The following is a 22466-nucleotide window of genomic DNA, read 5'->3' on the forward strand; positions in this document are numbered from 1 at the left end:
ACTTAGTAGGTAAAGTAGTTTTTTTTGTGGAGACTATAGGGTTTTCTATGTACATGATCATGTCATCTGTGAATAATGACAGTTTTATTACCTCCTTTCCAATTTGGATGCCTTTTATTTCTTTTTTGTGTAATCACTATGGCTAGAACTTCCAGTACTATTGTTCAATAAGAGTGATGAAAGCAGGAACTCTTGTCTTGTTGCTGATCTTAAAGAAAATGCTTTTAGTTTTTTCCCATTGAGTATGATGTTGCCAGTAGGTTTCTTGTATATGGCCTCTGTTATATTGAGGTATTCTTCTCTGTTTTCACTTGACTGAGTGTTTTTATCATAAATGGGTACTGGGTTTTGTCAAATGCTTTTTCAGCATCTATTGATACGATCATGTGATTTTCGTATTTTATTGTGCGTATGTTATGTATTACATTTATTGATTTGTGAATGTTATACCATTGTTGCATCCCTGGGATAAATCCTACTTAATTGTGGTGTATGATCTGTTGAAACAAGACCACCAACTCATACCATATACAAGAATAAACTCAATGAATAAAATTCTTAAATATAAGTCCTAATACTGTCACAGTCCTAGCAGAAAACATAGGCAGTAAAATTACAGACAGCCCATGTAGCAATATCTTTGCTGATATATCTCTTAAGGCAAGGGAAATAAAGGAAAAAATAAACAAACAGGACTATGTCAATTAAATGTTTTTGCACAGCTAAAGAAACTATCATCAAAATGAAAAGGAAACTGACTACATGGAGGAACATATTTGCCACTGATAACACTGGACAAGGGTTTAATCTCCAAAATATATAAAGAACTCATATAACTCCATACCAGGAAGACAAACAATCCAATTAAAAATGGGCAAAGGACCTGAATAAACACTTCTCCAAGGAGGGCATACAGATGGCCCAGAGACACATGAAAAATTGCTCAACATCATTAGTCATCAGAGAGATGCAATTTAAAACCACAATGAGGTATCACTTCACAAATGTCAGAATGACTATCATTAATAAATCAACAAACTGGTCCTAGTGTGGATGTGGAGAAAAGGGAACAATTTTGCACTGTTGGTAGGAATGCAGATTGGTGCCGCTGCTGTGGAAATTCCTACAGTATGGAATTTCCTAAAAAATAAAAAAATGGAACTGTCTTATGACCCAGTGATTCTAATTCTGAGAATATACCCTAAGAATCCAGAAACACCATTTCAAGAGGGTTTATGCAGCCCTATGTTCATAGCAGCACTATTTGCAATAGCTAAGTCCTGGAAGTAGCCCAAGAGTCCATTAGCAGATGAGTGTATTAAAAAACTGTGGTACTTTTACAGAATGGAATAAGTACTATGCTGCAGAAACAAAGAAGGACACCATACCTTTTACAACAGCATTGATGGAACTGGAGACTATTAAGCTACAACTGAAATAAGCCAGGCAGTGAAAGACATGTCATATGACCTCACAACTGGAATCTAATGAACAACATTAATGAGAAAAATAGAACCAGAGGCATGGAAAAAGGGAACAGACTGATAGATGTAGCAGGGGAGAAGGGAGAGGGGCAACAGTGGAAAGAAGGGGGGAGTAGGAATAGTCAAAGAACATGTATAATGGCACAAGGACATAGACAATGAAGAGGGGTTGACTGTGGGGGGGGGGGCCTGGGTGGAGGAGGGCAAAAGGGAAAAAAGAAATTAGGACAAGTGTAATAGAATAAACAATAAAAAACAAGTTTCTCTAGTCTGTTTCAAAAATTTTTTTAAATTACCACACCCATGACAGGACAAAGTACAAAAAGCATTGCATTTAATATTCTCATAAAGTGCAAGGTAGCTTCAAGAGCATTAGTAAAGGTTGAAGGGATATATGTGCAGAATGAACTAGAGATGTTACTCGTTCTGTCTGGTGTAGACTTCTTCAGGGAAAAAGCCATTAGCAGTGAAGAGATATTTAAGTTGTTACATTTATATTCATTTAACTTTTGCATAGGAAACTTTTCTCCAAGAAACTTGAACTGTTGCTTTTTTGAGGAAGTCAAGTGATTAAAGAAGCCTAATGAGGAAAAGAATCAATGGCCCAGAAGTACTGAAATTAGAATTAAGAATTAATTGATTTTAAAAAATCAGATTCAGAGGGAATATTAAATGCCAATTCTTCTAGAACCATTAAGCTTATAGTAATAAAATGAGTGGGTATTGCTTCGAAAGTGGAATATTTTGATTAGATAAGTTTCAAATTTCAAGAGGTTGGTTTTGAAGAAAGTTTCTCCGAGAGACATCAATAACATCTTCCTTTATTAGTGAAAATAACATGAAGCCAATGAAGGGAAGCTCCTTTGCTAGAAGAAAAGCATGCTGGTGATTTGATATAATCACCGTTTTCATACAAAAGGGTTCACATGGTCATGTAGTGTAGGTACAGATATGTTCTAATTATAAATAGAAAGTGATTAATTTAGCCTTTCAACTTCTCTTTCATTTTGTCTTTGCTTTGACATGCAAATTAAATTTTAATATTTTTGCTTTTGCATTATGAACCAGTCAGTATTAATGTGATGTACTGCTGTTTAAAGAGTGAAGCAGAGTAAACTGTTCTGCAAATATTTCAAAATTATTTTCTACTGGAAAGTATAATCTTGCCATTGTGCTCTAAATCAGAGAGTACCTACAATTAATGTTGTTGGGAAATTAGCCATCCTATTGTAGCCATCTTTGTTGTTCATAAAATATCTTAGATGAACAGATGTGTTTATGCAATTTTGTTGGATAATTTACAGAAAATACAAAACTCCATACAAGCGCCAAAACAACAGGTGCTGCAAAAAAGGACTCTCGGGAAGCTTTATTGAATTTTACAGATTTATCATTTAAAAGCCAAGAATGTGTGATAGGATAAAACTATAGGCATTAATAAATATCAAGAAGCTTGATAAACAGACATTCAAATGGAAAAAAAGAATCTTTTCGGATAAGATGGTTTCCTATTGCTCGTTGTCTCTCTCTCGTGTCTCCGTCTTCCTGTTTCTCTGTCTGTCTGTCTGTCTGTCTCTCCTATGTATACATACACAGAGCAGGTCCCTGAACAATGTCATTTCATTCAAAGTCATTGCATTATAACATTGATAAAACACCGTAACACTTTATACCAATTAGCTCATTGTGAAATTTGGTTTTATTACTGTCATTGAGCTTAAAGTTGCAGAACCTATCAACGAAGTTTAGTGAGAACTTACCCTGTGTGTGTGTGTAGTTGTCTGCACAAAAGACTAGCTAAGTGCATGGTTGTTTACATCTAACCAAAGTCACTTACAGTAACAGTAAAGTCAGCATAATAATAGTCCATGAAAATGAAATCATTAGACAGCTCAAATATAGTTAATGTTGTATTTTCATATTACATAAGGTTATATCAAATATTAAGGTCATCCGGAGTGTAATTCAAGGTTATTATCTCTTTGAAACCCTGGTCTGAACTTTCCATATCTATACAATTTACATGAACACTACCCACTTTACTGTATGACATTAAGATATTAAGTCCTTTTTTGCTTAATTCGTTCGCCTTTTTCACCCAGCCCCTACTCTTGCCCTGACAGCTGTCAGTCTGATCTCTGTATCTACAAGTCTGCTCCTTTGTTAGATTACTCCATTCATTAGATTCCACATATAAGTAAAAGCAAAGTTGTTTTTCTCTGACTAGCTTATTGCACTTAGCATAATTCTCTACAGGTCCATCTATGCTGCCCCAAAGGGTAAGAAGTCCTCATGGACAGGCAACAGTATGGTGACTGCCAGAGGGAAGTGGGGGTGGGGCAGGTAGGAGAGGGTAAAGGGGGCATAAACAGTGATAGAAGCAGACTTGACTTGGGGTGGCGAACACACAAGGCAATATACAGCTGATGTATTATAGAATCATAGCCCCCAAACCTATGTAATTTTATTAACCAACTTCACTCCAATAAATTCAATCAAAAGAAGATCAAGTGAAGTCCTGTCATTTCTCTCTCTCTCTCTCTCTCTCTCTCTCTCTCTCTCTCTCTCTCTCACACACACACACACACACACACACACACACACACACACACACACACAGAGTAATAGGCAGGGCTTTCCTTCCCCATTCGAATAGCTATATTCCCAACAACAATGAAAAATATAGTTAACTTAGTATGTATGGAAACAGTATGTTTAGAATATTAATCTTATATGGTGTTTATTACAAATGTTATGCAATATACTACCAATGAAAACAAATTTTAAAAATAGCACACTGCTAAACTACCAAATATTTTCTACACATTTAGGCAGAACTTGGTGATATTGTTTTGTCTCAGAGCAATCATCATGATCTTTAGTTATCAACATAATAGGGCAGTTTCCATGCATTCATAGGCCTGTATAAAGGAAGCCCTGGCACTGTCTTGGCCTTATTGAATCACTAACAAACAAATGATGGGTATTTCCAGCTAATTTTGAGAAAGAGAATGATAATGTCAAAATATTAGATAAGCAAAATAACTCTGTATATTTTTATCAGAAATTTGGAAAAGGTGTGTATGTGTGTGTGTGTGTGTGACTATATGTGTCATGAATAGATTACAAATTTATTGAGAGTAGTGTTTGTACTTTATAATTCGTAGGCATAGTGACATTTCCACTACTGTATAATTAGAAAATACACACCATCTTAGCACCCTTGCTGATATCATAGTGGCTATGGTGGAAGAGAATAACCTGAATAATTAGCAACAACAATAACTATAGTTTTTTAAATAAATGTGAAAAAAGTATGTCAAAAAATTTAGAGTATTTTATTTAATTCCCATAAATCTTACTATAAATCACAGAGCTAGTGTATTGAAATCAGGTTAGCAATATAGATTTCTATCATTCTAAACCAAAGCACTGCTTACCTAGATATTGGAAAATCAACAATTAAGAAAATCTTCTATCTAAAGATACTATCCAATTTTCTTATTTAGATAAAGAGAATTAGAGCCTGAAGTTGTGTGTGTGTGTGTGTGTGTGTGTGTGTGTGTGTGTGTGTTTTAATTTGGTAAAGGGGTTATCAGAACAAAAAACAATAGTTTCATGTTCTGTGAACTTTAATGATAGATAAAAGAGACTTAAGTTAAAAATATTGGGTTTAATTCCAAATATTGAAACTGAAGGCTGTGTTTAAAAAATATGAAGGGGCGCAGGCTGGTATAACTCAGTGGATTGAGCAAGGGCCTGTGAACAAAAGGGTTGCCAGTCCAATTCCCAGTGAGGGCCAGGTCCCCAGTAGGGAGCACACAAGAGGCAACCACACACTGATGTTTCTCTCCCTCTCTTTCTCCTTCCCTTCTTCTCTCTCTAAAAATAAATAAGTAAAATCTTTAAAAAAATAAAATACATGAAGGGTTTTGTTTCCATGCCTTAGTTACACCATTTAATGTCTTAAGTATAGTATTAAAAGAAGAACAGAACTACTCTATTTTAAAACTAACACAAGCATATAAGTTGCTTTGCATCCCTGAAATACATCCACATTAAGACTGAGTTAAAAAAGCAAACTTTTATCGGAAGCAATAGATGCATGGCTCAGATATACTGTACAGTAATTTTACATTTGCCCCCAAAGGACAATTGGCTTTGTAACCAACATGATTTATCACAGAATGACAAGATAGGAATGAGTTTATGATTCCATAAACTCCATTTCTCTTCTCCAAATAGAACCTAGACTAATGTATCTGAAGCAGTATTTTAAAGTAACCAAGAGGTTACAATATAGACTGAAATCCTGTGGACTGCACTATAGTGTTGGGAGAGAATGAATTGGTCACTGATGACAGGACATGAAAAACTGGTTCGTCTAAGAATCCCACCCTGGAAAGGAAGGGTTCAACACGAGATACCCATCACCGGTGTGATGTGATGCTCCAGCTGTTAATACAAAGGAGCAAGAACTGTCTTCACTTGGAAAAGCAAAAGCAAAAACAAAACTATCATTGACTTCAATAAGCAAAATAAAATCTCATAGAATTCATGGTTTTACCAAATAGTCGATCCATTTTCTTCTCAGGCTCCATTCATAAATTTACTCTTTTTACCAAAGCAAACAAAGATAAAATAAAACAGGTCTACTGCTGTATAACCATGAATTCGTATGGAAACCAGCACACTCAAATCAAAGTTAATTAATAAAAAACAACAATAAAAACATGTGCCAAGCTCTGGCCAAAGGGAATTATATATTTTAACTAATTTAACACAATTCCTCGCAAAGAGATAAAAAATACATTCCTTATAAAAATGTAGTGACATGCTATTTGCAGAGATTAACAGGATATAAAATTCCTTAGAAATATTAAGGATATATATTATGTTACTGAATAAATCTTCACTAATTCTGGATCTATTGACTGAGAAAATGCTACTTTTGATGTAAAAAGTAGCACCTACTTCCCAATTTGAATTTGTTCCCTGAGCTATATCTACTGAGTGAGTTCTATATTTCAGGTTTTCTACCAATACGCAGGACTCAACAATGAATTGGACAGGTTGTGCCTTACCTTCATGAATAGCTCAGGACTCACAGAGGCTAAAGAACAGAATAAACAAGACCTAACTTGAAGAAGTCCCATTGCCATGCAACCCCTATGGTAATGTTTTAAATAATGTAAGGAAAGTTATAGAAAACTAGAAATTCATTTCAGAATCTATATATCATTCTTAGCATTTAAACATTACCATTATATGAAATATATAGAAAAATATATTTATTATTCTGTATTATAGTTTGAGCCCTCAAGCTTTCTAAAAAAATTGACAAACCACATTTTTAAATATATTACAGAACTTTCCTTATAACTATGCACCCAATGTGTCATGCAAAAACCTCTATGGCAATTAAATATTAATGTAGCTATATTACTTTCTTAATATTTTCCACTAACTTCTTAGACTTTTATTTCTACCTTTAAAAATACTAGAGTTGTGCTTTGAGTGATCAGATCACATTTAGTTCTCAAAATTTCTGAAAGTGAGAATTATAATAAAATACATCTATAATTGAATGCTTACTACTACTGACTGAATGTGTTGAATTTTATAGTTTTACTTAATCTATGGGTTAGGGAATCAAGAAAGGCAATCAGCAAGCAGTGTGTCTACCTGAGACCTGAGCACTAGCATGTAGGTTTGGATTGGCCATCTACTAGAAATACCAATTCAAAATACCTATGTACCCCAATGTTCATAGCAGCACAATTTACAATAGCCAAGTACTGGAAGCAACCTAAGTGTCCATCAGTAAATGAGTGGATCAAAAAACTATGGTACAGTGATACAATGGAATACTACACAGAAGGAAAGAAGGAGCTCCTACCCTTTGTGACAACATGGATGGAACTGGAAAGCATTATGCTGAGTGAAATAAGCCAGGTGATGAAAGACAAATACCATATGATCTCACATATAAGTAAACTCTAATCAACAAAACAAACAAGCAAGCAAAATATAACCAGAGACACTGAAATAAAGAACAAACTGACGGTAACCAGAGGGGAAGTAGGGGTATAATGGGGAAGAGAAGGGGAAGAGAAGTTGTCAGGGAACATGTATCAAGGACTCAGACAAAGCCAAAGGGGGGAAGTATTAAAGGTGGGAGATGCAGGTTGGTAGGGGGGGTGGTGATGGGAAAATGGAGAAAGAAGTACTTGAGCAACAATAAAAAAAAGAAATACCATCAACAATATTTTTTCACAGTAGTATCTCATAGTAATGTGGACATTTAATTAATCAGTTTGTACTTCTTATATTACTCCAACAAATCTTTACATTTCATAACTGCTATCTCTGACTACTATAGCCATATGAGAGCAACATTTGTGTGGAAGAAATATAGTATTTTACCTCATGGATTAGATGCATATGAAATATTTGAAATGTTTGAGTAAATCACATGCTTTCAGGAAGAAGAAAAAGCTGAGTCCCCCAAGTGAAGTTACAGTCATGGACTATACAATGAAGCATGATCAGTGATGGGGACCCCCCCAAAACTGAGTTTATTTACCAAAAATTGTGTATTTATTTTTACATATTTAAACTTTAGTCCCTTTAATGTACTCTCCATTTTATGTGATACACCTATTGAGATGTTTTTTTCCACTGCTCAAAACAGTTACTGAACTCATCAATTTTGATGCCTTTGAAAGCTTCTGCTGTTTTTTGTTTCACTTCTTCCACATCAACAAAATATTTCCCTTTCAGGAATTGCTTTCTTTCAAGGAAACAAAAAAAACATAACTCAGGGTGAGATCAGCTGAATAGAGAAGGTGGTGCATGGGGTCATGCTGTTTTTGGTCGAAAACTGCTGAACACTCAGAGTGGTGTGGGCAGGTGTGCCCATAAGTCACCAATCATGAAATGGGTAAACACGTGAAGAGTCTTCAAAAAAAATTCACTGTAGCTGAATGCAGTCTCTCACAACAACGCCAGCTAGTACAATGATACAGATGGGTTCCTAGAACACTCACCTAACAGGGGAAGTCTGTACTACAGTGGGCCTACCCTCCAGAAGATAATTCTGTTTTGGGGGGATCCCCCCTTGAATATATGAGGGTGATTCCATAAGATTATAATAAAGCCGAAAAATATCTGCTGCCTGGTGATGTCATAGCTGTTGTAGCATCATAATGCAGTGCATTACTCCCATGTTTGTGCTGATGCTGGAGAAAACAAACTGCTTTCCTAAGGACCCTCCTTCTCTTCCAAAATTGTTCTACCAGTGAAATGGTGAGGTACTGTTTGGCAATAAGACACCTTTCCAGAGTTTGTTTATTGTTACTAATACTCCCAGACATTCTCCTTCTACTGATGATCTTCATACCAATATTAAAATGGTGTTTCCCCCTCCATACACCACATCTTTGATCCAATCACTGGATCGAGAAATTATAGATTTTAAGACCTACCACCTGAGGAAGACCTTCACCCAGGCTACTGCTGTAACTAAGGAAGACACTATCAGGACACTGATGCAATTCTGAAGGATGACAACATCTATGACTTGATCAAGAAGACTGCTTGGGTTTGGGGTAACGTCACCAAAAAACGTATGAACGGCATCTGGAAGAAGACAAGAGGTTTGTCCATGACTTCAAAGGATTTACCGAAGATAAGGCGGTTGCACAAATCGACAAGGCCGTGACTGAGCTGGCAAACAAGTTTACCCTGAGTGTGGAAGAAGATGACATTGAAGAACTCAGAGATCATTCCTGAGGAACTGACTAATGAGGAAGTTGTTGGGAGTAAAACAGGAAATACATGGCTGAAGGAGAAGCAAAAGAAAAAATTACAGGAAAAAAAAGAACCACTCAAAAACTTCACAGTGAAAGGTTTAGCAGAAGCTTTTGCAGACCACTATAATATCCTTAAGAAGTCAAATACAGACACTAAAAACAAAGTATTTTCATTAATAGAGAATATCCATGGTGTATGACCTGCCTACAAGCAAATCTCGGAGGGAAAAAAAAGAAAAACACCAAGCAAATCACCATGGACACATTTCCGAAAACAATAACACCTTCTCGAGAAGGACGTCAGGCAGGCCCTTCCAGAGGTATTCCAGAATAAAGGCACTGGTACGGGAGATGACTGTCCCTCACGTGTCACTACTCCCGAACACCTTACAGTGGGAGACGATGTGCAAGTGAAAGACAAGGACACTGGTGCTCCTGACACTGTGTTAAGTCTAGGCTGTTCTGTATGCTTCTTAGTTTTTAACAAAAAAGATTTAAAATATTTAAAAGGCTTATAGATTAAGAATATAAAGAAAATATTTTTTGTACAGCTGTACTGTGTGCTTGTGTTTTAAACTAAATGTTATTACAAAAAAGTTAAAAAATATTAAAAATTTTTAAATAAAAGTTACAGTAAGCAAAGGTTAATTTTTTATGGAAGAAAAAATATAATTTTTAAGACTGTAGTACAGCCCTGGAAGGTGTGTTTCAGTTGGTTGGAGCATCATCCCGTAAACCTAAAGGCCACGGGTTAGATTCCTGGTCAGGGCGCATATCTAGGTTGTGAGCTTGCTCCCCGTTCAGGGTGTGCATGAGAGGCACCTGATGGAAATTTCTCTTACATCAATGTTTCTCTCCTCTTTCCATTCCCCTTCCCCTGTCTAACATCAATACAAAAAAATTATATGCATTCCCTATATTAAGAGCAGCACTATTTATAACAGCTAAGATTTGGAAACAGCCTAAATGCTCATTAGATGAGTGGATAAAAAAACTGTGGTACATTTATACAATGAAATACTATGCAACAGTAAAGAAAAAGAAACTCTTACATTTTGCAATAGCATGGATGGCCCTGGAGAAAATTATGTTAAGTGAATTAAGCCAGTCAGTGAAACTAAAATACCACATGATCTCACTTATATGTGGAATCTAATGCACACAATAAAATAATGAAGTAGTAACAGAAGCTTAGATACATAAAACAGACGGACAGTGGCAAGAAAGGAGGGGGAAGGGATGAAAATGGGGAAGGGATGAACCCTTCATGTATGCACAAAGAACATGTATGCACAACCCAAGGACACAGACAACAATATGGCGATTGGCTTGGGGAGGGGAGAGGGTGAGGCTGGGTGCAAGTGGGGAAAGAGAGAAAATGTAGGAACAACTGTAACATCATAAACAATAAAAATAGACCCTGGTTGGTGTGGCTCAGTGGATTGAGGGTCTATAAGGGTCCCTGGTTTGATTCCCAGTCAGGGCACACGCCTGAGTTGTGGGCCAGGTCCCCAGCTGGGGGTGTGTGAGAGGCAACACACTGATGTTTCTCTTCCTCTCTTTCTCCCTCCCTTCTTCTCTCTCTCAAAATAAATAAATAAAATCTTTAAAAAATAAAATTCAAAAAATAAAAATAAATAATATAAAAAATTATGTACTTAGGTGAGGATTAAAAAAAGAATTTATACAAATACTGTATGATCTCGCCTTTAACAGGAAGCTAAACAACAAAATAAACAAGCAAGCAAAATAAAAACAAAGACACTGAAATAGAGAACAGGGGGACAGTGACCAGAGGGGAGAGGGGAGGGAATTTCAGGGGAAAAGGGGAGGGATTTGGAGGAACTAGTATAAAGGACACATGGACAACAACTAAGGGGGGTGGAATTAGGGGGGAGGTGGGGAGCACTTGGGGGTGGGCTGGGACGGGAGTAAAAGACAGAAAACTGTACTTGAAAAATAATTAAATAAAAATAAAATAAAATAAAAAAGAATTTGGTGTAGCCTTAGTGTACAGCAACGTCCCAGGCTTTCGTATTCACTCACCACTCACCGACTCCCCTAGAGCAATTTCCGGCCCTGCAAGCTCCCTTCGTGGTAAGTGTCCGACACAGGTACGCCACTTTTTAATCTTTTATACCAGTGGTCCCCAACCACTGTGGCACCAGGGGCCAGTTTCTGGAAGACAATTTTTCCACCGATGGAGTGGGGCGGGGCAGACAGGAGGCTGAGCTCAGATGGTAACAACATGAGCTGAAGCTTCGCTCACTCACCTCCTGCTGTGTAGCCAGTTCCTAATAGACTAGGACTGGTAGCGGCCCACAGCCCAGGGCTTGGGGACCCCCTGTTTTATATCATATTTTACTGTAAGTTTTCTGTTTATGTGTGTTTAGATACACAAATGCCACTGTGTTATATTTGCCTACAGTATTTAGTATAGTAACCTAGGAGCAATAAGCCATACCATATAGCCTAGGTATGTTGTAGTCTGCACCATCTACATTCATGTAGGTGCATTCTGACGTTAGGGCAGTGAAATCACCTACTGACACATTTCTCAGACACTATTCCTGCTATTTTTTAAAATTTTATTTAGTTATTTTTCAAGTACAGTTTTCTATTTCTCTCATCCCAGCCTACCCCGCCCCGTGCTCCCCACCTCCCCCAATTTCCACCCCCCTTAGTTCTTGTCCCTCTGTCCTTCATACTTGTTCCTCCAAATCCCTCCCCTTTTTCCCCTTAAATTCCCTCCCCTCTCCCCTCTGGTCACTGTCCCCTTGTTCTCTATTTCAGTGTCTTTGTTTTTATTCTGCTTGCTTGTTTGTTTTGTTGTTTAGCTTCCTGTTAAAGGTGAGATCATATGGTATTCCTGCTGTTAAGTGATGCATGACTATATTTCAATAAAATTCCTTTAATTAGACAAAGCCTTCTAAGGATGTTCTCCAAATAACATGGCATACAACAGAATAAGTCATATACAGTAATTTGAAGTAGTTGGACTCAATAATAAAAAAGCAAATATTTTCACTGTAAAGGTAAAGATGATATTGTCCTGGGATTGGAAGATGAAGCAAGTTATACATTATTACTCCTAATCAAAAAAAATACAAAATCTAATCTGTGTTTTTTCTTATTATATCTAATTTGGCCTTTACTAATAAAACAAACTATATCTGAGTCATTTGTTCATTTAACTAGGCCATTTACTATATTATTTGGTTATGGGTGTGTGTTAATATACACAGAGAAAGTATATTAAAAATTTTCCCATAGGATCTCAGATGGATTTCAAGTCTTCATTTGGAACAATTCATAATAATATCTATTTCCATTAAAAGTCACAATTTTTGATTCCATGATTACCAAGGAAAATCTGATTAATAGACAGCTTAGGCCCTTGATTTTTATTTCTGTTGACTGTTACCTGCAAAGGTCTTCATGTCTGCATTCCACTCTCACTGTCATGCTAATATGTAATGATTTTTACCTGCTTTCAATAAAAGTACGGACTTGACAAGAAAGAGGTTAGGAAGTTTAACTTTGAAAATGGTGTTTCAAATGTAGCCGTTTTCTTAATGCTGACTCTGTTTTATTAGACAGACTGACATCTATTCAACTTGCCCACCTACACAGAGCTATAAAATGTGAGAAATGGTAGCAGGATGATGTCCAAGTTTTGGTCGTATCTTTATGTTGTCAAATATAAAAATTATAATGGGTATTCTGAAAATATTCTCATGTGCATTTTTCTTTTAATTTCTTAATCCACAAAACGCAATTATTTTTCTACTTAATGCATATGTTAATTTCAAGGAGAACATAACACTAGATTCTTGGAAAATTATAATCGTACGTGATACTGGATATAAAATGCCTCACGCGTATATTCTCCTCACACCCTGGTCCAGCTATTCAAATAAACAGATTTAATGAGATATGCGTGGTTATTTTTGGAAACATGAAATTTTATAAATAAGTCTAAGTACTAAAAGTAAACTACATATATCTATTAAATATTTGTATGTTATTTTTAATAACTAGAGTACAATAACTTATTTTTAAATAAGTTCTTAGTGTAGAAATCCATTTTTTCAGGTTTGACATCAGTATTCATTTTAAATGTTCTTCCTTTAAACCTATGTGCTTACTCAACTTATGAAATAGAGATAACATTGTGTCTGTACATACTCACGCCCAAATTTTCCAAACTAAAAGTATTTGAAGCCTTAACATTTCATTTTCCTTCCCAGATATTTTGCAGAAAATACACTGTTTTTCTGCATGAGCGAAAGGAAGGTAACTCAAAAAACAATGTGTGCCTGCAATACATAAATATTTAAACAAGAAAGTCTTCACCATGATTTCATGTACTATCAAATGAGACTGGGTGTCTGAAAGTGTAACTAAGTATCCTGTGAGAGCTTTCAAGTTAGAAGTCTCCCTTCTGAATGATGAATGGCCAACTAGAACAAGAGTTCAAAAATAGAACTTAAATTTAATTAGCCAATGAAAAGTCTAAGTGCTGCCGTCATATTTCATGGCTACAGTCAGTTCATAATTTACACTATAGTTATGGGAAGGAGCCCGTCACTCACATATAAATTAATCTGCAATATTTTAAGGGCGATCAACATGTCCTGTAGTATTCTTTAATAAAATAAACATAACAATAGCAGGATACAATTTGCTGACACACTTACAGCGCATACCTATAATGATGCTTAATTCATGAGCCTCGATTCCACCTATTCCATTTCCGGCTGGTAGAATTTCAATTTTAGATATACATTTCATATAGGACAAAGTTCAAGAGCTTCAAAATGACAACACATCTCTACACGGCCTAAGCCCGGCATCACCCACCACTCTGAATGTTCCTTCAATATCAAAACACATGTGTTTCTCACACAAGGCTCTTGTTACTTCAATGCTACACTCCCTGTAGTGCTCCTCCACTGAGGTTCCCTTTAGTTTCTTATTCACTTAATTAATTCTTAGTCATACAGTAAAACAGCCAAACATACCTGGTGTTAACCCTCCCTGATAATTCTACACCGAGGTATTTCAATTGTTCTCCTTTTCTTGCCAGCCACAGATCCTAGGCATATTTCTAATCTGGCATTGTAATTTATTTCTCTATTCACAGCACATCATGAATTAACTGAAAGTATAAATAATTCATTTTCCTTAGTGCCTTTACTCTGATTATGTGTGTATATATATATATATATACTAGTTCTACACATATATATTTTTAAAATTTATGTTTAGAGAGGGGGGAAGGGAAGATGAGAGGGAGAGAAACATCAGTGTGTGGTTGCCTCTCACAGGCCCCCTACTGGGAATCTGGCCCACACCCTAGACACGTGCCCTCCCTGGGAATTTAACTTGTGACCGTTTGGTTCACACGCCAGTGCTCAATCCACTGCGCCACATCAGCCAGGGCACATAATGTTTTTTACATATATTTTATGCATGTAGTGGTTATATATGTGTATATATAAAACCACTGGCCATACACATACACCAGCTGTTGTTAATCAGGAATACTCAGGAAAACAGAAACCACTCCATAGCAAAACTGAATTGAGAGAGTCAGGTGTTTCTAAAAATGCTGGAGGCCTGGAAAAAATGAAAAGCGGGAAGGCTGATCCAGCTAGTTCTGATGAAACTGGATAGTTTTAGGAAGCACAGGAAAACCAACCACCAGTTGTGTCCCAGCCGCCCACAGAGCTAAGGCAGGAAGGCTGCAGGAAATGCCCACAGAATATGTCTGTCAATGCTCACGAGAACGCCTTCCGCTGCTGGAGGTTACGTTCATCACAGCGATACTAATTAGGATGGCTTTTGCTTGCTTCTTTTCTTGCTTCCAAATCTCAGATAAATATCTTGCAGGATCTAACCTATATTCTTACTTACTAAGAAGGACTCTGGGAACATACTTCCCAATCTTTCATTTCTTGTGATAATATAGAGAGGAAAGGAGAGAGACAATCAGGCACATTCTACCTTCACTATAAGCATCCCTACAGTGCCTTCTGCCCATATTTACATTCCAAACAACAATTACAGGCTGACAGCCTTAGTGGGGAGTGCAGAGGGGGCCTGCATGAAACAAAGGGAAGGGTTTATTTTAGCCAAAGAACATACCTGCATGACACACAGACACAGACAACAGACTGGTGATGGCCAGAGGGAAGAAGGCGCAGAGGGTCGGTGGAGGTGGGAAAAGGGGGGGGGGATGGGAACATTCGCAATGGTGTCAACAATACAAATAAAGTTAAACAAATCAGTTGATTTTAGTCACAAATTAGAGGAACATATGAAGGCTAAACTAATTAAAATGAATGGTAATGCACAGGAAACCAATAGTAATGGAAAGGAAACTGGGACTCAAATCAAGGGAGTGAACCAGAAGGAAGGAAAAAATGACCAAACGGAAACATATGAAGAATCAAGAATTCAAAAAAATGAGGAAAGGCTTAGGAACCTCCAGGACATCTTTAAACGTTCCAATATTCGAACTATAGGGGTACCAGAAGGGGAAGAGGAACAGTCACGAGTGGAACACTTATTTGAACAAATAATAAAAGAGAACTTCCCCTTTCTGGCAAAGGAAATAGACTTCCAGAAAATCCAGGAAGCTCAGAGAGTCCCAAAGAAGTTGGACCCAAGAAGGAACACACCAAAGCACATCATAATTACATTAGCCAAGATTAAAATGAAGGAGAGAATCCTAGAAGCAGCAAGAGATAAGGGGACTGTCACCTACAAAGGAGTTCCCATCAGACTGTCAGCAGATTTCTCAAAAGAGACCTTACAGGCAAGAAGGGGCTGGAAAGAGGTATTCCAAGTCATGAAAACCAAGGACCTACACCCAAGATTGCTCTATCCAGCAAAGCTTTCATTTAGAATGGTAGGGCAGATAAAGTGCTTCTCAGATAAGGTGAAGTTCAAGGAATTCATCATCACCAAGCCCTTGTTATATGAAATGTTAAAGGGACTTACCTAAGAAAAAGAAGATAAAAAAGATGAACAGTGAGAGGACAGCAAACTCACAGTTATCAACAACCACACCTAAAACAAAAGCAAATTAAGAGGACAACTAGATCAGGAGTGAACCATAGAAATTAAGATCACGTGGAGGGTTAGCAACAGGGAAATGGGAGAAGGAGAAGGGGGGAGAAGGTACAGAAAATAAGTAGCATAGACAGTAGATAGAAAATAGATAGGGGGGAGGCTAGGAATAGTAGGGGAAATACAGAATCTAAAGAACTTGAGACATGTGTTCATGAACTAAAGGGGGGGATGGTAAGGGAGGGGTGTGCAGGGTGGAGGGGAATGGAGGGGGGAATAAAACAAATGTAATGGCATAATCAATAAAAAAAGCCTGGGGAAAAAAAACAAATCAAAACAAAAACAATTGCCAAATCATCATTCTTCACTATTGTGATGTAACCACCCTTAAAATATAGTAGCTCCCCACTATCCACGGTGCCACTTTCCATGGTTTCAATTACTTATGGTCAAGAGTGGTCCAAAAACATTAAATAGAAAATTCCAGAAATAAGTGATTCATAGATTTTAAATTGTGGGCCAGTGTACATGGTGTGATGAAACCTCACACTGCTCTGCTCCATCCCGCACAGGACATTCTAATCCTTTTGTCCAGTGTATCCACAGTATTTATACAGCACAATAAAGCACTTGGAGGGCGAGCACTTTCACATAACTTTTATTACAGCCTGTTATAATTGTTTTATTATTCGATATTAGATATTTAATTTTATTATTAGATATTATTGTTAATCTCTTACTGTGCCTAATTTATATATTAAAGTTTATCATAGTTTGCAGGTATGAGGAAAAATAGTGTAAACAGGTTTTGACACTATCTGCAGTTTTACACATCCATGGGGGGCTTAGAATGGATCCCCCACAGAGAAGGGGGACTACTGTCTATCGGACAAATGAAAACAGGCTTACCCTTGACAACCCTAAATTAAACAGTGCTTTAACCTGTGATTCTGTGGCAATTGAGCTATTACCGCATCCTCTCCTTGTTCTACAAAGGAATGGAGTAAATATGCAACTGCAAAGAATCTGTCAAGTTCACCTATCCCCAAAGAGGCAGCAAGGGACCTTTCTGCACCAGGGAACAGGCAAACTTAGACGGAAAGCTCTGAAACACAAATACCCTGACCTCACTCTCCCTCTTTCAGACCTTTTCCCAAGACTCCTCTATTGCCTGAAATCAACTAGAAATCAAAGATTATTAACACGCTTCGGTATCCCAGAACAAAGTGAAGAATGGAGGTGGTGAAGAATAGATCAGGAGGGGAAATGAAGATATGCTTTTAAATGTATTCAAACAACAATAAAAAAATTTAAAATGTCTGAATAACTGGTAAAGGCAAGAGATAAAATAAAGAGTCAGTAAAAGTTGTCTGTTTTTATCCTAGATCTTTTAGAAAGACTAAAAAGAGGTGAATGAGAAATTACTGACTTTTCAGTACAAATAATTTCCCAGAACTTTTCAGTAGTTCTCAGAACTTACGTTCCTACATGCATGTAAACTGATAGAAAGTAAATAAACTTTTTGATGAATCTCCCAGTGTTGCTCAGAAGCTGTAGCAGCCAAGAGCCACAGCTTAGTAGTTGTAACAGAGACGATACACTCCTCATAGCCAAAATAGGTATTATCAACCCCTTTACCAAAACAAAAAGTGTTTAGTGCCAAACTTTGGCACTAAATATATTAACTATAGGGACACAAAGTGAGGTTTACCTAAAAGAGGAATGAAAGTAACAAAAGGACAGATTGAAAATAAGGGAGAAAGTACAATTATACATACTACACAGTTAGAGTTGCCAAATGCCTTACCCTGGCTTCTTTTGAGAACATCAGTCCAGGTTAATAATATACCTAAGTAAGGGGATATATAGTGTTTGTTTTGACCAACTGGGTACTTCACGTTTAATTTTTAATAAAACTAATCAGTCCAACTATTCTAAGGTACAAACTAAAGCAGTTTTGGACTGATTAATGACAAAGCACACAAATTAATCCTTTCTCAGAAGAACAATTTCCTTCCTGATGCCCTCTTTGGTCACAATGAACATCCTGAGTGTGTCCCTGGTGTACACACCCTTTTTCATTACAGAAAAAAATATGCCTTTAACCAGCCTCATGACTGTATGCAAAGGAGGACAATACTCCATATTCTTAAAGCCAACCTGGATGCCAGAGGGGCAGATGTGGGGGTCGGAGAAGGTATAAGAGAGATAAATGGTGATGGGAGGAGACTTGATGTGGAGTGGTGAGCACTCAATACAATATATGTATGATTTTAGAACTGTATATTATAGCAATGTCACCCCAATAAATAAATCAATTGAAAAATTAAAACATAATTTGAAAAAAATAACCTGGTTGCCAAGCAGGGTTTTAGCATGGTACTTGTTGAGCCTCCAGCTATGAAAGAATCTCTTTGCTAGGAAGTTGCATCAAGAAGATATGACGGCCACTTTACCCAGAAACTAGACCTGTCCGGAAACACCTTATCTTCTCCCCTGTCCTCAAAATGTAGTTTTCCTGCACTGATCGTTGCTTCAAGTATGCAGCCTGGAGAAAGCACATTAGTGAGACAATCTGGACTATATATGTGACTGAACCACATTAATGCCTGTATAGAAACTCTTAAGATTCCGGTCAGTGGGTAAACAGATCAACCCAAGACAAGCCTCAAAATTAAATTCTATTGCTTATTAAAAATGCCACCTACCAATCTGCAGTCATCTCCCTCTTTTTCTGGTCTCTCCTTACCTTTCATGTAAGGGATTCTGTTTCAAACTTCACTTAGGGAATTTGTGAGATTGGGAACCAGCAATTGGTGAAAGAGCACTTGGTGAGCCAGCCAGGAGACTAAAGATATGGGTCCAGGAAAATGTCATCTAATAGGGGAATCCCAGGTTTGCCATAAACTTGTAGGTTGGGGGGGTGGCCAGTATGTTGGATCCTTACAGATTGTCATGTGAGTATGAGGATGTCTCCAAAATGCCAGCTGGTTTAATGCATTTGTATAAGGAGTTGCACATACAGTGCACATACAGTGCAACGTACAGCAAGTACAGTGTGGCAAAAAGAGAAAAGAATAGCTTTCACAGTGGGCTGGCCTCTACTGCGGGCAGTCTGGCTGGCCACCCTGCGAGCTTTGGAGCTAGAAGATCGAGTGAGAAAGCAGAATAATTAATTGGAGACTTGAGCATGCCATTTTGCAAAGTTAGAAGGGTACAAGATACCATGGATTAAGGTCCATACGCATGTGATAAAGCCTGATTGAAATGTTAAGAGAAAGTAAGGAGAGTGAAAACAAAGGGTGTTATGGTGATGGACAGTGATACAGGTGAAGCACCCTATGCCATATGACCCCCTAATACAAAGGAAAGCAAAAGCCCAGCAATAACCCCAGCTGGTGGAGCAACCCCCGATTCAGGAAATGTTCATTATGAGAGACTATATGCCCACTGAGCTTACTGATACAGCTGTCAGGTTCCCCCCAGAAAGGCCAGGGAAAGTACCAGGTACAAATAGTGTAGCTGTGAGATACAGGGGGCAATGAGATTTCTCTGACTGGTCAGGAGACAAAAAAAATAAGCAACATCGCCACACACCTTGCCCTCCAGAAGCACCTTCATGACACTCAGGGGTTTTAGAAACATGCTCCCTTATAGCCTGGATTATTCTAGCCTGCAGGGAGGCTTAGCCCAATGAGGATGATCTCCCTGGGCACATGGGACCCTGGAAATCTATAGAGCACGGGTGGCTAACACAAGGCCTGGGGGCAGAATCTGGCCCTCCGCCTTGTTTTATCCAGCCCAGCACCTTCCTTCTCCATGGTGGTAGCACCAAGCTCCTTGCCCCTAGTTAAGGAGCAGTTACATTTATACATTCCTAAAATTACATTCAGCCTTTTGAAGGCAACCATGAGGCTGAGATGGCTCCCACCGCCTGGGCCCATGAAAATGAGGTTGACACCCCAGCTATAGAGGAAGTACAACAAATTCTTAGGGAGCTGGGAATGAGACAGACCATCTGTGCCACTGTCTCTAAAGACCCTGGGTAGGCCACATTCATTGCAGGAATGAAAGCCAAAATATTCCAGTACATCCCCTAGGACTGGGAATGCCATCCTGATACCCACGCTCAGCCCAGTTGTGGGGCCAGACAGTTATCGCATTGAGCAGTCCATTGCTGTCCAGCAGGAAACTGACAAGTCTCAGGAATGGTCATGGGCTATCACAAAGATCCAGGACAGAGAAGCCAAAAGGCCATCACGACCTGCTGTAAAATGTCTAGTAAAAGTAACTTGGAAGCCAAAATGGTTTAACCTCATTGCTGCTGCCAGGACCCTACCTGAAAAGACTGTGTTGAGTGGCCTGAGGAAAGCCTTACAGCCTGAACAGCAGTTCAGACCTGACTCTGTCTACCATCCCTACTACTCTAGTGCATCAGGGATGCAGTCCTATTGGGGGTGGCTCCCACACCCCAGGTATATGTTATAGGCCAGGATCAGGTGAGATCCTGAAGGTGATACCCTTTGGGGGTAACTTGAGTCCTCGTGTTGAGATTACTATTTGCTGGTCCCTAGGAAATAAACAAAGGGTGATGGCTCTGGTCAACACTGGGGATGGACACTACTAACACATGGTGATGCTCAGAGTGGGCTGTAAAATGAATCAGTCTCACATGCATAATGGTTACTGAGGAAGGCAAGACACGCAAGAATAATTTCAATAGGACTGTACAAAAAACAGCTAAACTAAAATATATAATGCGTTCATACAAAAATGGCAAAATTTATAAAGTAAGTGACTACTACAAAAATAATGAAGTCATTACTTTTAAGGCAATGCAGACAGTTTGGGTAAGAATGACACAAGTAGATTATACCCTCTTGGCAATAGTCTCTTTCTTGGTCTGGGTGGTATTTCCCATACTTGGTAACACTGTCCTCTATGATTTTCCACTGTGACTAACACTTCCCAGCAGAAAATGGGTGCGTGTGACTACCCAGAGAAGGAGTATATGAAGTTAACTAGGTCATGAGCTGGTTAAAGCTTCTGTCTTTCTCTCTATGTCAAGATATTTGCCCTTGGAACCCAATCAGCGTGTTGTGAGGATGTCCAAATTAGCCCATGAAAAGAGACCTCCTGGAGAAACTATAAGGAGAGGCCTCAATGGAAAGAACTGAGGCCACCAGCCAACTGTCAATATAATTCACCAACCTCGGGAGTGAAGAAGCCTTGAAGCCTTCCAGCTGAGCTGCACATAAATCAAAGAGAAATTTACTTCCATTTAAAATTCTGGAGCCATGATTGTGGCTTGCTAAATATGTCTTAAATTGAAATGACTCAGACCAAATCTCCTAAAGCCTCGCCTCTATATAAATCTTGGATAGAGGGTTGGTAAGCCATAAATTCATGTGAGGGCTTTTGCACAAAGCTCAACAGACAGTCCTTCCCCATTTACTTGATAAAAATATGTATTTATAATGCGAGGTTTTATTACATCACCCCCAATTCAAAACTTTCTAGACCCCCCCGCTGCCTATCATATCTATTACAAACATTTAAAAGCCTTTCTCAGTTAGAATGTAGGCCTCTTTTAGAGCTTAAGTTTAATAATTTTACAATGCATCTTTATACTCAATAACTATTAGCAAAAAGTATGACTTAATAAATTAATGAAAAAATTTGGAATAGGAGATCTAAGCCTACCACTTTTTAGTTAAAGCAGTCATTGATATGCTGCAGAGAAAGCACCTGGAAGTTTAACTTTGTTTCACTTTATTTTTAAAAATCCATAAAAGAGAAATAAAATTCCTGCCACCCTTACTCAGTAGGATACCACAAAAATTAATGAGGTAAAGCAATAAGAAGTGCTTTGAGCTATTCATATGAATTGTGCTTTATAGAGGTACTTCACTGTAATTATTCTCTGCATTTACCTTTATACTGCCTCTCAAAAAATTGGGACTAGAAAAGAGAGTAACTTCCCAGTATACAAAAGTTGTTTCAAAGTCATTTGTTCTGATCTTGTATTAGCCATTTTTTCTTATAATAATTAAAATCCTCACCTTACATACTTTGTATTTTAGATTAATGT

This window comes from Artibeus jamaicensis, unplaced genomic scaffold, assembly GCF_021234435.1.
Source record: "Artibeus jamaicensis isolate MK-2021 breed Jamaican fruit bat unplaced genomic scaffold, CSHL_Jam_final contig_588, whole genome shotgun sequence".
NCBI lineage: Eukaryota > Metazoa > Chordata > Mammalia > Chiroptera > Phyllostomidae > Artibeus > Artibeus jamaicensis.